This window comes from Parasteatoda tepidariorum, chromosome 8, assembly GCF_982258835.1.
Source record: "Parasteatoda tepidariorum strain Cologne lab strain chromosome 8, Ptep-v5.0, whole genome shotgun sequence".
Classification (NCBI taxonomy): domain Eukaryota; kingdom Metazoa; phylum Arthropoda; class Arachnida; order Araneae; family Theridiidae; genus Parasteatoda; species Parasteatoda tepidariorum.
The window spans coordinates 8,287,418-8,299,608 of record NC_141762.1 but is presented as its reverse complement, the minus strand read 5'-3'; the positions used below and the strand labels follow the sequence as shown (position 1 = coordinate 8,299,608).

Genomic DNA, 12,191 nt, shown 5'->3' with positions numbered 1-12,191 from the left:
TGAGTTTTAAATGTGAAAACCATAGGGATCGAAAATTAAATATTATTATAGAGGAATTGGATAAAAATACAGTCGATTTTAAAGCATCGTACATGAAATTAAAAATTTACTTGTCACTAGAGGGCGCCGTTGCTATCTCGCTATCGCTCGTCAACACCTAATAATTGTTAAATTACTATACCAATAATTGCTAAATATACGTTTGCTTGCAATAAATTTTTTGTCGTAACTTCATCCAAATTTTCTTACAGTATAGACATAAAACAGTTTTTACTGCGTAAGTTGAAACTATTCGCTTATATATACATATATATTATATATATACATACACTAATATGTATATACACTAAAAAGAAGCTTAGCTTACGCTTTCCACGTTTAAACATTTCTATAGGGTTCTGTTAAGGTCTATTAGAGAACATAAATGATCTGGAGTAAGGGCTAAGTCCCTTGTTCGTTGCTTCTCACCAACTCCGGTGACTGCTTCTCAGTAATTGTTCTTTCTTCAATCTAAGAAATTCCAGATAAAATAACAGTAAAATTACTGTCTCCCTGAGTGCAGCATCCGTAAAATCCATTTTTACTGCATGATTTTTATATCGTAGTTTTTAAAGTAATAATTATTTAATTACAGTGATTTTTTCAGAAAATCTTGCTGTAAAAATTACGCTACAATTAATTTTTTCCGTCACATTGTTCGGCAGAAATGGATTTCACGGTAACAATAATCGTCACAGAGCGTGCCAGTACATTTTATCGTAATTTTAACCGGAATTTTTTCAATTTTAACATAAAATAGTTTTTTCTAAAAAACTTTAAACTACTTACTTATAAATGAAAAGGGCGCAAATTTTTTTTTTCAAATTCATATCGAATAAAGAATAAGTAATCGAAAAATAAAATAAGTTTCATATCGAATAAAAAATAAGTAATACGGAATAAACAAATTTTTTTGATTGAAGCCTTAAGCCAGCAAACGCAGCACTCATTATGAATGGTGAGTGAATGTGGAAAGTCGTATGATGAAACTTATAGATTTAAAAATTTTTTTTATTAAATATAGTACCATCTTTCATAATTCTCTATATAATCAATTCTCTCTCTTTTTTTATATATATATATAAAGAGAAAAGAACACAGAAGAAAAATTAGTAAAGTGTTTTGCGCTCTATTACTGTTCTTTCATTAGATAAAAAGGAGCCATCTTTTAAAAAGAACCCTTGTCAGAAATCTGTTTAAATAGGAATTCAAATTATTATTTATTATGTATTTTTTCTTTTAATAAACATGTATGCCCTCTCCTTAAATTATTTCAGGATACGCTTGCGAACAAATTTTAACCGAAAGAAAATAATAATTGAAATGAAAAATTTAAAAGATGGCAATGACATTCTAAAATGACTTCCTGCATTGAGTGAAATAAGAATTAAAAAAGGAAAAAAGTCATTGCGTATGCTTATTTAAATATGCTTTTTGTGTAATCAATGCTCCATTCTCATCCGTTATTTTTATGGAGACATTTTTGCGGAAATATTCAAGGCGAACTGCTTTTGGAAGATTTGGGATTAAGAAGGAAGAATAAAGAAGAAGAAGAAAAAAAAAAAAAAAAAAAAAAAACCAAGGTCTCTGAACAAATGAGTGCTTGAGATGAAAAGAGTTAATCATGTTACAAAAGATAAGCATTCCGAGATAGAGGAGTCATTCTGAGACAATTCCGGGGTGCATTCCTCCTTCTTCCATTACAAAAAGGTAAGGCTCCTTTTCTTTCTCTCAGTTCTCGTTCTAATTTTCGATGTTTTTAAGATACAAAATGAGATCTGTCTCGTTTAAGGATGGAGGGGAAATAAGAAATTTATTAAAATGAGTGAATTTGAATGTCGCCGTCTTACGTAAGCATTGCTCATACTCCTTCTTCCTCCTCGTCAGAAAAAATGAGCAACTTATTGACTCCCTTCCCCGTTTGGTACTTACGTAATACTTGAATGACCTTGACAATTATTTTTATTATTCATTATTTCGTGCAGAAAATAACATGATTTACGAACTGAGCCCGTATTCAATTTTTAAGGAGTTAAAATACTGAAGAGAAAGATCAACTGTAAAATTTTATTTTTCTTTACAGTTGAAGAAGAAATTAAGAATATTTCGTTGGCAATGATTAATTGTTTTAGCTTAACATAATTTCTGCTTACGTTTAGGAGAGAGGGGGCATACATAAGCATTTTTTTTAATTCAAAAATATCATTACTGCAAAAAAGAAGAAAAAAAATGTCAGTTTGTTTAATTACTCTTTTTATTGCCTTATGGACTTTTTTCAGATTTTAATAAAGTGTTTCTTTACTTTATGATTTTTTTAAAAAAAATAATTACTTCAATCGCTCGCAAATACCCCACTGTGCATTGAACAGTATTGTGCAAATTGAAGGTTTTTGTAGTACATTTTACTAATAAAAAAAATCAAAGCTTTATATGATGTAGTTTAATTTAACAGAAAAAGACAGCGAAAACACTGCTTCTGATGTACTAACAAATGCTGTTTTCTGGCCTTCAATAGTCAGCTGTTTCTCGAAGTTTCGTTCATCCGTAGCACTCTTGATGTTTCTATAAAATCTGTAAATCCAAGCAGTTACTCTTATCATTTTTCGATATGATGTTAAGGTATCATAAAACGGAATTTGTCCCTTGAATAAATTTGTTGAAGTCACTACAGTTTTTCTTCTTTCAGCGTTGATAATGTCCAAATCTGGATCGATAATATCTTTTGGCCAGAGCTGTGGTGGATCCTTCAACCAAATTGGGCCCGCCCAAAATTTAGATTACTTAAGATGCTCTGCAGAGCATCCTCGTGAGGGAAGATCAGCTGGATTAAGAGATCCGGGAACATAATTCCATTCTTCTGGCAAACTGAGAGATCTGATTTCTCGAACTCTGTTGTAAGCAAAAGGGGCCCAATTTTCAATCCTTTTTATCCAAAAGAGGGCATTTACTGAATCTGACCGGCAAAATGTTTGAATATTTTCAAGTCTTAAGTCTGATATAACTCCATGTGCCAGTCTAGCTCCAATTGTACAGGATAAAAGTTCAAGTCTGGGTATTGTGACGGGTTTTAGAGGAGCAACTCAGATCGAGCTTGAATGAGCTGACATGATGTCGAGTCTTCGTTTTGGCTTCTCAAGAATATGCATGTAGCATAAGCTACCTTGCTCGCATCACAAAAATATGTTAACTTAAATTTCTCGAACCTTCAGGATTGGCCAAGAGACATCTCGGAATTGTTATATCTTTCAATTGACTTAGTTGTTTTTGCCATTTTTCAAACGTTTTTCTAATAGAAGATGGTAATTCTGCATCCCAAGTGCATTTTAGCTTCCAGCACTCCTGAAGCATGATCTTCGGTATTAATGTTACTGGACACGTGTAACCAATGGGGTCGAATACTTTGTGAACTTCAGACAGGATTTTTCTTTTGGTTAAAGTCTCAGAGACCTGCCATGTTTCCTTTAAGTCCAAAGTCAATGAATCAGTACTTAACTTCCAAATCAGTCCCAAAACTGGTACTTTTCTTTCTTCTTCAGGGATGGCTACTTCTTGTGAATTTAGGACACTATGCTCCCACCCTCTTAGATCGAATTGAGCTCTCTTCAATATATACTGCGATTCAGTCATAAATTTGTGCAAATGTTCTCTATCTTCAACACTGGTTAAGCAATTATCTACATAAAATGATTCTTCTAATTTAACTGCCGTTTCCAGCATTGATTATGGCACTTTCTTCAAATGGTACCGTAGAGTGGCTCCTAACAAATACGGACTACAAGTCAAGCAAAAAAACCACTCTTCTATGTTGCTAAATTTTGATCTTCGAAAGGTCTCCATTTTCACACCATAGAAATCTTACGAAAGGTCTATCAGCTTCACTCAGTTGGATCTGTAAGAAAGCTTTTCGAATATCTGCAATGACTCCAATCTTATTTAATCTAAATCTGTTGATAACTGAAGGAATGAGCTCCACAAGATTAGGTCCTTTTTCATGACAATTATTGATAGAGGGGAAATTTTTCATTTTGGTCGAACCATCAAAAAACAGGTCTGATCTTGGTAGTAGAATTTTCTTTTATCTCTGCTCGGTGGGGCAAAAAAAAATTCATTGGTGGCTGTATCGTCTGGGCCCAACCTCTTCGATAATTCCCTCTTGCAACCATTCTTTAAATACCGCTTCATAATCTTCTAATATTTCTGATTTCTTTAAGGACTCAACGCAGTTCTTCAATCTTCTTTCAGCAACACTTCTATAATTAGGCAAAGTAGGGTGATTTAAGATCCACGGAAGACTCACTTCATATCTCCCATCTTCAAGTACCTTTATGTTGCGATTAAAATGGTCTTCGGTAGCTTTTGCAATTTCTTCTCTTGATTCTTTTTCACCTGGGTCTAATATTCCTAACGTATCTAGTTTCCAGGGGTCCGAAATTTTAGCCTGAGCCACATGAAGGGACAAAACTGTGTTGGTACTATTACTGCTGTCAGGATCACGAGTTTTACCCTTAAGTGTCCAACCTAATCGCGATTCGAATGCAACTAAACTTTCTGAAACCCGTGAAAAGTTTACCGCAAACGTTGGCTCCGATAAGTAAATCAATTTCTTTAGTTTCTGAATTCGACCCTTCCATGTCTTTATAATCGCAAAATTTAATTCCTATCTTATTCGCTTCTTTTATCCACGAACCGTCTCTTATTTTAGGAATTTCTGTACAAATTTTTTCCTGATCATAAATTTCAAAGTTACAAAAATAATCCCGATTTAAATCGCTCAAAAAAATTCTGTATTTATTATGTTGATTAGTTCTTTGCAATCCACCGAAAAGACTATGATTTAAGTTTTCTTGCCCTATTGGTTTGTAACCTATTTTATTTATTGTTTCTTTTAAAAGATACGACTTTTGGGACCCCGTGTCTATCAATCCGCGTATAATTCTTTCTTTCTTTCCGTTTATTAAGCGAATTGTTAACGTTTGCATTAATACTTCCGGATTACAAGTTTCATTCGATAAAACCGTACTTTCCACTTCACTATCTGTTTTCTTTTCCGGACACATAAATGTATAATGACGTCTAAAACAAATATCGCATTTTACAAAACTCCTGCATTTTTTAGCCGTATGGCCAAAGCGAAAACAAATAAAGCAACGACCGCTCCTCTTTAAAATATCCCTTTTCTCATTTATTTCTTTCAGTTTAAATTCATTACAATTCCATAAATTATGTCTCATCGTTACCGCAAGAAATACATTTATTTTTCTTATTACACGATTCATTCAATAAACCTGACGCCGTTGATATGCTATTCTTATTTTGTTTATTCGAATTCTCGCCTCCACTGTTACGCTTTGAGGAGGGGAAGGGGGAACATTCTGAAACTCGTGTTACAGACGAACTCAAGGCCGTGGCTTTTCTAGGCTAATTACTTCTGTTTTTAAAATATCAAGGATCTCTGATACTTTCTACTCATCATTGCTATATTTTTTGGTTATTTCTAACACTATATCTGAAGGAAGTAATTTAATAAGTATAGGACAGAGTAAAGCCCCGTAATTTTCCTGATTAATTCCCAAAGATTCTAAATTCCTTATTTCAGTTTGACAAGAATCAAAAAGTTTTCTTAATGAAAAAATATCTGTTGATTTTTCTACTGGGGTTAAACTCAATAATTTATTCAAATGAGAGTTAATTATCAACGTTTTCTTACCAAAGACTTCTTTTAATGTTTCAATTGCTGATACATAATTATTATTTGTTAAACTGATTCCTTTAATCGCATCTGAAGCCGATCCCACTAAATATGTTTTCAAGTAATTAAACTTTTCAACATTCGACAAATCAGTGTTTTTATCTATGGCAGATTCGAACTGATCGTAAAATCTTTGCCAGTCTGAAGGATCGCCAGAAAATTTCTCTATAGTTAAAAGAGGCAGTTTCACAGAAGAAGTTTCATTTATTCTTATATTAGTATTTATCTTCGGTTCGGAAATGTTCGAATTTAACTCAGGAGAAACTACCGAAGTCGACAGTTTTTCTATTTTTCTTTTTAATCTGCTTTTACTTCTTACAATATTTGTCAAATATTCATCACACGTTATAATTTCTGTATCGATTTCATTTACATCCGTAATACCCGTCTGAATTTCGAGATCAATTTCTTTCAATTGTTCTTGCTTTAACATTAATTCAGACATTAACTCATCCAATTCATCTATTGTAACCTTATCATCTTGATATATGTTTTCGATTTTGGTTAATAACTTAGTTGTTAATGACCTTATCGTAGTACGTTTTTGTTTGGATTTCTCCATCTTAATTTATAAACGAACTACTTATACACTTTAAAGTCACTATTCTATGAAACTAAATTTCTAATCGAAAATAAACAAGAAATCTCTTAATGGCGGTCCCTGTTCGGGCGCCAGAAAGATGTTCAATCTAAATCAATTCTTGTTTTCAATATGAATAGTGGAAAATGTTCCACTTACCTTTAGACCGCCAATTTGATTATTCATAAACCTTTATTGGTTTTAATTACAAATAGATGAAGATGGATTTACATTGAATGGTAAATGATGATTATAAAGTGATGAAAATATTGAGTTAGTTAATAGCGCTGCATAGCGCGTCTCTAGTTACATTACTTCTACTTCTAATGTTTTTAAGTTTTTGAAAAATAAAAAGTTAATACTACTGATGCGCCAGTGGCGCCATCTGGGGGTAGTTTTCTGGGATGACATCTGGGTATGAGGGCTCGTTACAGGTTCCATAAATAAATGGTAAGTACTGCTGAAGACCAACTAGATATAAGTCAATGAGAGATGGATTTTACTCAAACTTCGAAACTCCTTTTTCTCATTTATTATCCAGTGAGGAATTCTAGAAATGGTACTGGAGAATCAAAAGAAATTTCGAAGATACATAAACATTGGCCAAAAATTTGGAAAAAAGAGGAAGGTTAAATCAAAAGAAAAAAATAACTTTTTTGCATTAACTTCAGAAAAAGAACGAAAATTTAAAGAGATTGAAAGAGCTGGAATAACAGTTAAAGCAGAAAATATGACGAAGAGAAAAAAAATACTTAAAAAGATTAAAAAATAGCTTAAAAAATATGGGGAAATGAGTAAACAAAAAAGTGATCTAATTAAAATAATAATAAAAACATCATCGGATTACGCAATGATAAACATTCATAATTTAGAACGGACTATTAAACTGTGAGAAAAAAAAATGAAAAACATTTTTCTTTAAAATTATGTATTCAAACATATTTTACTTTCCATTCCATTTTTTTGGAAAAAAAGTAACATTTTCCACGTTAACTGTGGTTATATGTTGTAATTCCAAGAAAAATCTTGCTTTTAGACATTTGTGTGGCCTATGGATTCCTAACGAGCATCGAACATTCTCTAAATTAAGTGTTCATTCACTTGAAAATTTAGTGTTTATTCACTGGTAAGAACTGTTCCTTCACTTGGTTATCTTACTACTTATTATTTAAACCACCAAAAGCTTAATACAATATTATGTAAGTTATCTGAATTTCTTTTACATAATTTGTGTTTAATAACAAATATGTCGACACCATCATTTAGCTAAAATTACAAATTTTGAAATTTTTATGATTTTTTCTTAAAGGCAAGCTAAGCTTAAGTGTTCCTTCATTCGTTAATTTACCCTATAAGATGTTGAGAAATTTGCGATGTTGTGAGAGATGCTTAAAAATGTTGACTACGTATTTTTATTAATATTTATAAAATATATACAGTGCACTCCCGATCATCCGGATTAATCACCGGGACAGGTCTCACGGACAATCGAAAAACACGGATAATCCGAAAACTCCTTTAATTAAAGAAAAAATCAATATCGGTACAAAAAATATAAAAATATCGGTACAAAAGTCATTGCAGAAATTCGAAAACTTAGATTTCTTTTGCTTGTTCGAGAATACTGCTATCATATTTTTCTTGAACATCTGAAGAAGATTGTTCATCAAGCGATATGATCTTTCTCCAAGATCGTGATAAAGTAGACGATTTTACCTTTAACCATGCTGCTGATATTCCATATGCTTGAATCCAATAACGAATATTGCTTCCAAAAATTTGGTAGTGTTACAACTTCATGAATAAAATTTTTTTAATCTTGAAAATGTTTCTCTTTATATATTTCGTGTGACTCCGGAATGAGCACGGATGAACCGCAAACCGGATAATCCGCACACGGATAATCGGGAGTGTACTGTATTCAAGAAATTAATAAATATAATATTCCAAATCTATGCATACGTATGTATATTACTGAAATTGTATCAGTTGAAAAACAAAATAAAAAATAATCACATTAAATAAGCACAATCTGGTGTTTAATCATATTCTATCAGAAGATCATATCATATCCTACTTTATAAAACTAGACATTCCTTGAATAAAGTGTTTTTTATTCAAAATGTTTTATTCAAATTTCTTTACTAAATTGCAAATAAATTATTTTAAGCGACTAAAAAGGAAACATTGTATTTTATAGTTAGAAAGAAATAAAAATAAAAAGATTAGCAAACGATTATTAGTGAAAAAAATATGAATAAAATTTTACACTACGCGCGCGAAGTCAAGTTCCTCGCAAGTTTATCACATTTTAATATTAATCGCCCCATTTAATCATTTCTTTATTGTCGCCAAATTATTTTTTTTAAAATAATTAATTTTAATTTTTCTCAGCTTCTAATAAATAAAAACAGTTGAAACTTTAGATTTTTTAATTGAAAAATATGTAGATTAATATGGTATAAAAAAATTCATACCTTATAATTCAAAATTTTTTCATCCTCAATTTAATAATAAAAAATAATTAATAATTATTAAAAATTATTTTTTTCATGAAATTATCTTTGGGTAAATGAGTTTTATGAGTGGGTGCAATTTTCTTTAAATTGCTTTATTAGTTTTGAAAATATGACTAAAATTGTAAGAAGTGAAATTAACATTAAGGGGTACGAACAAGGGCGCCGGCAGCGGGGTGCAAGGGGGTGCACTTGCACCCCCCTGCCTTTTTTTTAAACAATTAAAGAGATACAGAAAAACAATTTTGTTATAAAAGTTTTATATTAAACATATTTTTATTGAACAAACTTGGCAGACATCTGAGCTATATTTTTAAATTTCATTTAATAAAATATAAGTAATATTATATTTTCTATTAGTTATTTAGTTTAACAAAGGTGTATAACACTAACTGACTTCTCAAAACTGTAAAACTTCATCAACACAATAAATACCAATGTTAAGCGTGCACAAACACGTTAGTATACGAAACTACTGTTTGTAGTTATTTGTGTTTCAAAGTCATCAGTACAGTTCCTCGTGGCAAAATTTGCAAGTACAAGAAATTCGTACTTCTTTTTAAATATCTTGTTAACAATGAAGAAATGTATCTTGAAAAAATTAACGGATTAAAGTATATGTAATAACAAAGCAAAATTTAATAACAGAATATTTTTAATTTTGTGTGTGTGTGGGGGGGGGGTAGTTTGTTAGAGGGTTGCACCCCCTTTTATATTATTCTGCCGGCACCCTTGGGTATGAACTTTGGATCGCTCTCCTGACCAAACTATGGGGACCATATTTCCCAGATTGCGGCTACCCCCTATATTTTGAGGGTTAAAAATCCAAATATGTAAAAAAATTGTATGTTTATACAGAGAAAGTACGTTTTTGTGTCTGATTTCGTAACTTAATTACTAGTTAGCACTAATTAATTAGCATATTTGAGGTCACCCCCAGGAATCATTAAGATTGATACTTAGTTCGAGAAAATCCGATCATTAGAACGAAAGTTATTCAGGGTGATTCGTTTTTTTTTTTTTTTTTTTTTTTTTGTTGCGGACTTACATATCTGTATTTCATAAGTTATTAATTATATTAAGTCATTCTGGTAAGTTTGAAGGGAAATTTGTTTCAGTTATTTATAGATGACTTGTTAAAAGAAGGTGATACTGTTGTTAGATTCAGAAAGAACTCGCCTTTTTGGCAGACCTGATTTGGCCGCTATTTACCTTTGCAAGTCGTGCACCATCATACGTTAGTGTTAGCAGATGTTTCGAGCAGCGTTATTAAGTTCATTTTACAAATTATCATTTAGGTTCAAATTTCGACGTTGGTATATTGTTGACAAGGTAGGAAGTGTTTTATAACGACTCTATTTCTCAAATGGCGATTCTTTCGTCTTGAATTGACAGGTTTTTAAATGACGATTCTGATAACCATTCTTTTTTTAAAGACGAATAATAAATTAAGTAACAAATTCGCGTATACAAGGAATACTATTCAAGATAGTGTCAAAACAAAATGATGACGTTGCGAGCCAAATAGCTTTAAAATACACCGGGAGCAGTAACCCGGAAATATAGGCAGTAAAGTGCTTGCAGTGCACCCTAGAGTAGTAAACACCATCTATTGTGCGATAATTGATTTCAACTTATTAGTTAGTTTAAACTATGTTTTCACTTGAAGAGTTAAAATACATACAACACATGATAAAAAAAAAGAAATTGTCACTACATACAAACATTACCCTGGAAGTTTTACAGAGGACTGTTACAACCAACGATTCACGGAGTATTCCATTGCAAAATAGATTTTGATTTTTACAAACATGTCTTTTTAATTGAAATTTTTTTTAAGTAATTACATTCCTCTTTTCAAATGTATGTACTCACTGGTTGGATGGGCTCTCATCCAAAATTTTTACTATCCAGGTATTAAAAAAAATTTTTCTCGGACTTTCGGCAAATTTAGATGATTGTCCATTTTGTCAAATTTAGCAAATATAGGGCCATTTAACTAAGGCTTCTCACTAGCTAAGGATCAACTTCGCTAACTTCGTAACTAAGGTTTAAGACTTTTTCACTAAGGGTGAGCATTCTTTTAGCAAATTTGAAATTGTAAAGATAATGTTATTCGTTTTGTTATGGGTTAAATGCTAATTTCAGAACAATGCTACATTACATTTAAATGCTAATTTCATGCTAAAAAGAAAATAAGACTTTTGAATTTGGTTAAAATCTAAAGTTCTTGTCTCATTTAAAATATCATACATATATTGTGTCATACATATTGACATTTAACTCAGATACTAACAGACATCTCCTTGCTTTCTTGTATTTCTATGACTCATTCTCTCGATCTTTTCTATGACACATTTCTTCCTAAAACAGTCGAAAAAGTGAATAAGATAAATTTTTTTACACGAATTTACCGCAAACATTTCTAGACTTTTATGCACTCTTTTTTTTTTCTCGAAGATTGTCAATGCTTCGAGAGAGGAATGGACAATTTGAGAAAACTTTTTAAATTGGAAAAAATTATTCTTAAAAGTGTTAGTTAAGTATTGAGAAAAGAGGTGACAAGAGAATTAAATTCTTAAATAGGAAAGTTTACGAGCAGAAACTTCTTAAGCGAGTTTAACAGTGTGTATCTTTCATAAAAGCTCGTTTAAAAACTATGCAAGCATCTGAGGTCACGTTTTTTCAATTCGTTTCTGTTTGTCGACATGGGAGGGGTCTCAAAAAGTCTTAGACATTAAATTCTCTTTATTGTAAGAACTCTCTTATAAATTAAAAAGAATTAAATTTGAAAAAAAAATCAATACTATTTAATTTTGCGGAAAAACGGGAAAGCGTGTGTTATTTAAAGCCAGTTAGCCAACATTTTTTTGTTAAATCTTTTTCAAATAGAAACGATTTCAAAAGATAGAAACAGACAATAATATCCTCAGAACAACAGCACAAACAGAAATCTAACTTAGAAGATTATGTGTCTACCTGCCATTTATTTTATACTGCAACTAAATACTAACATAAAACAAAACCTAGCTTGTAAAGAAGCAACGTTCTGCAAAAATTATAATTTAGAAATGCAAATAAACAAAGAAATAAAATGAAATGGGAATTTTTCGTAGGCTATATCCAATCAAAACAATTAAAATTAGATTATTAATGCTAAAATTCTAAATTTCACATAAACACTTGGTAGGAATAATTTATTTGATTTTGATTATTAGGAGGGAGAAGTTAAAAATGAAAGAAAAAAAAAAGGTTATGTAATATTTGAGTTGTACGTAATATCGATTTAAATATTTTAACGTTTTCA

General features: G+C 31.1%; 1 protein-coding gene across 1 annotated transcript in view; it reads left to right on the top strand.

Annotated features, from left to right (window-relative positions):
- Positions 1-1,624: 1,624 nt before the first annotated feature.
- Positions 1,625-12,191, top strand: part of LOC107450476 (cytochrome b5) — a 65,790-nt gene continuing 55,223 nt past the window's right edge. Inside the window, exon 1 of the mRNA XM_016066278.5 lies at positions 1,625-1,749. The gene's annotated coding sequence lies outside the window, so the exon portion shown is untranslated. The remainder of the gene's footprint in view (positions 1,750-12,191) is intronic.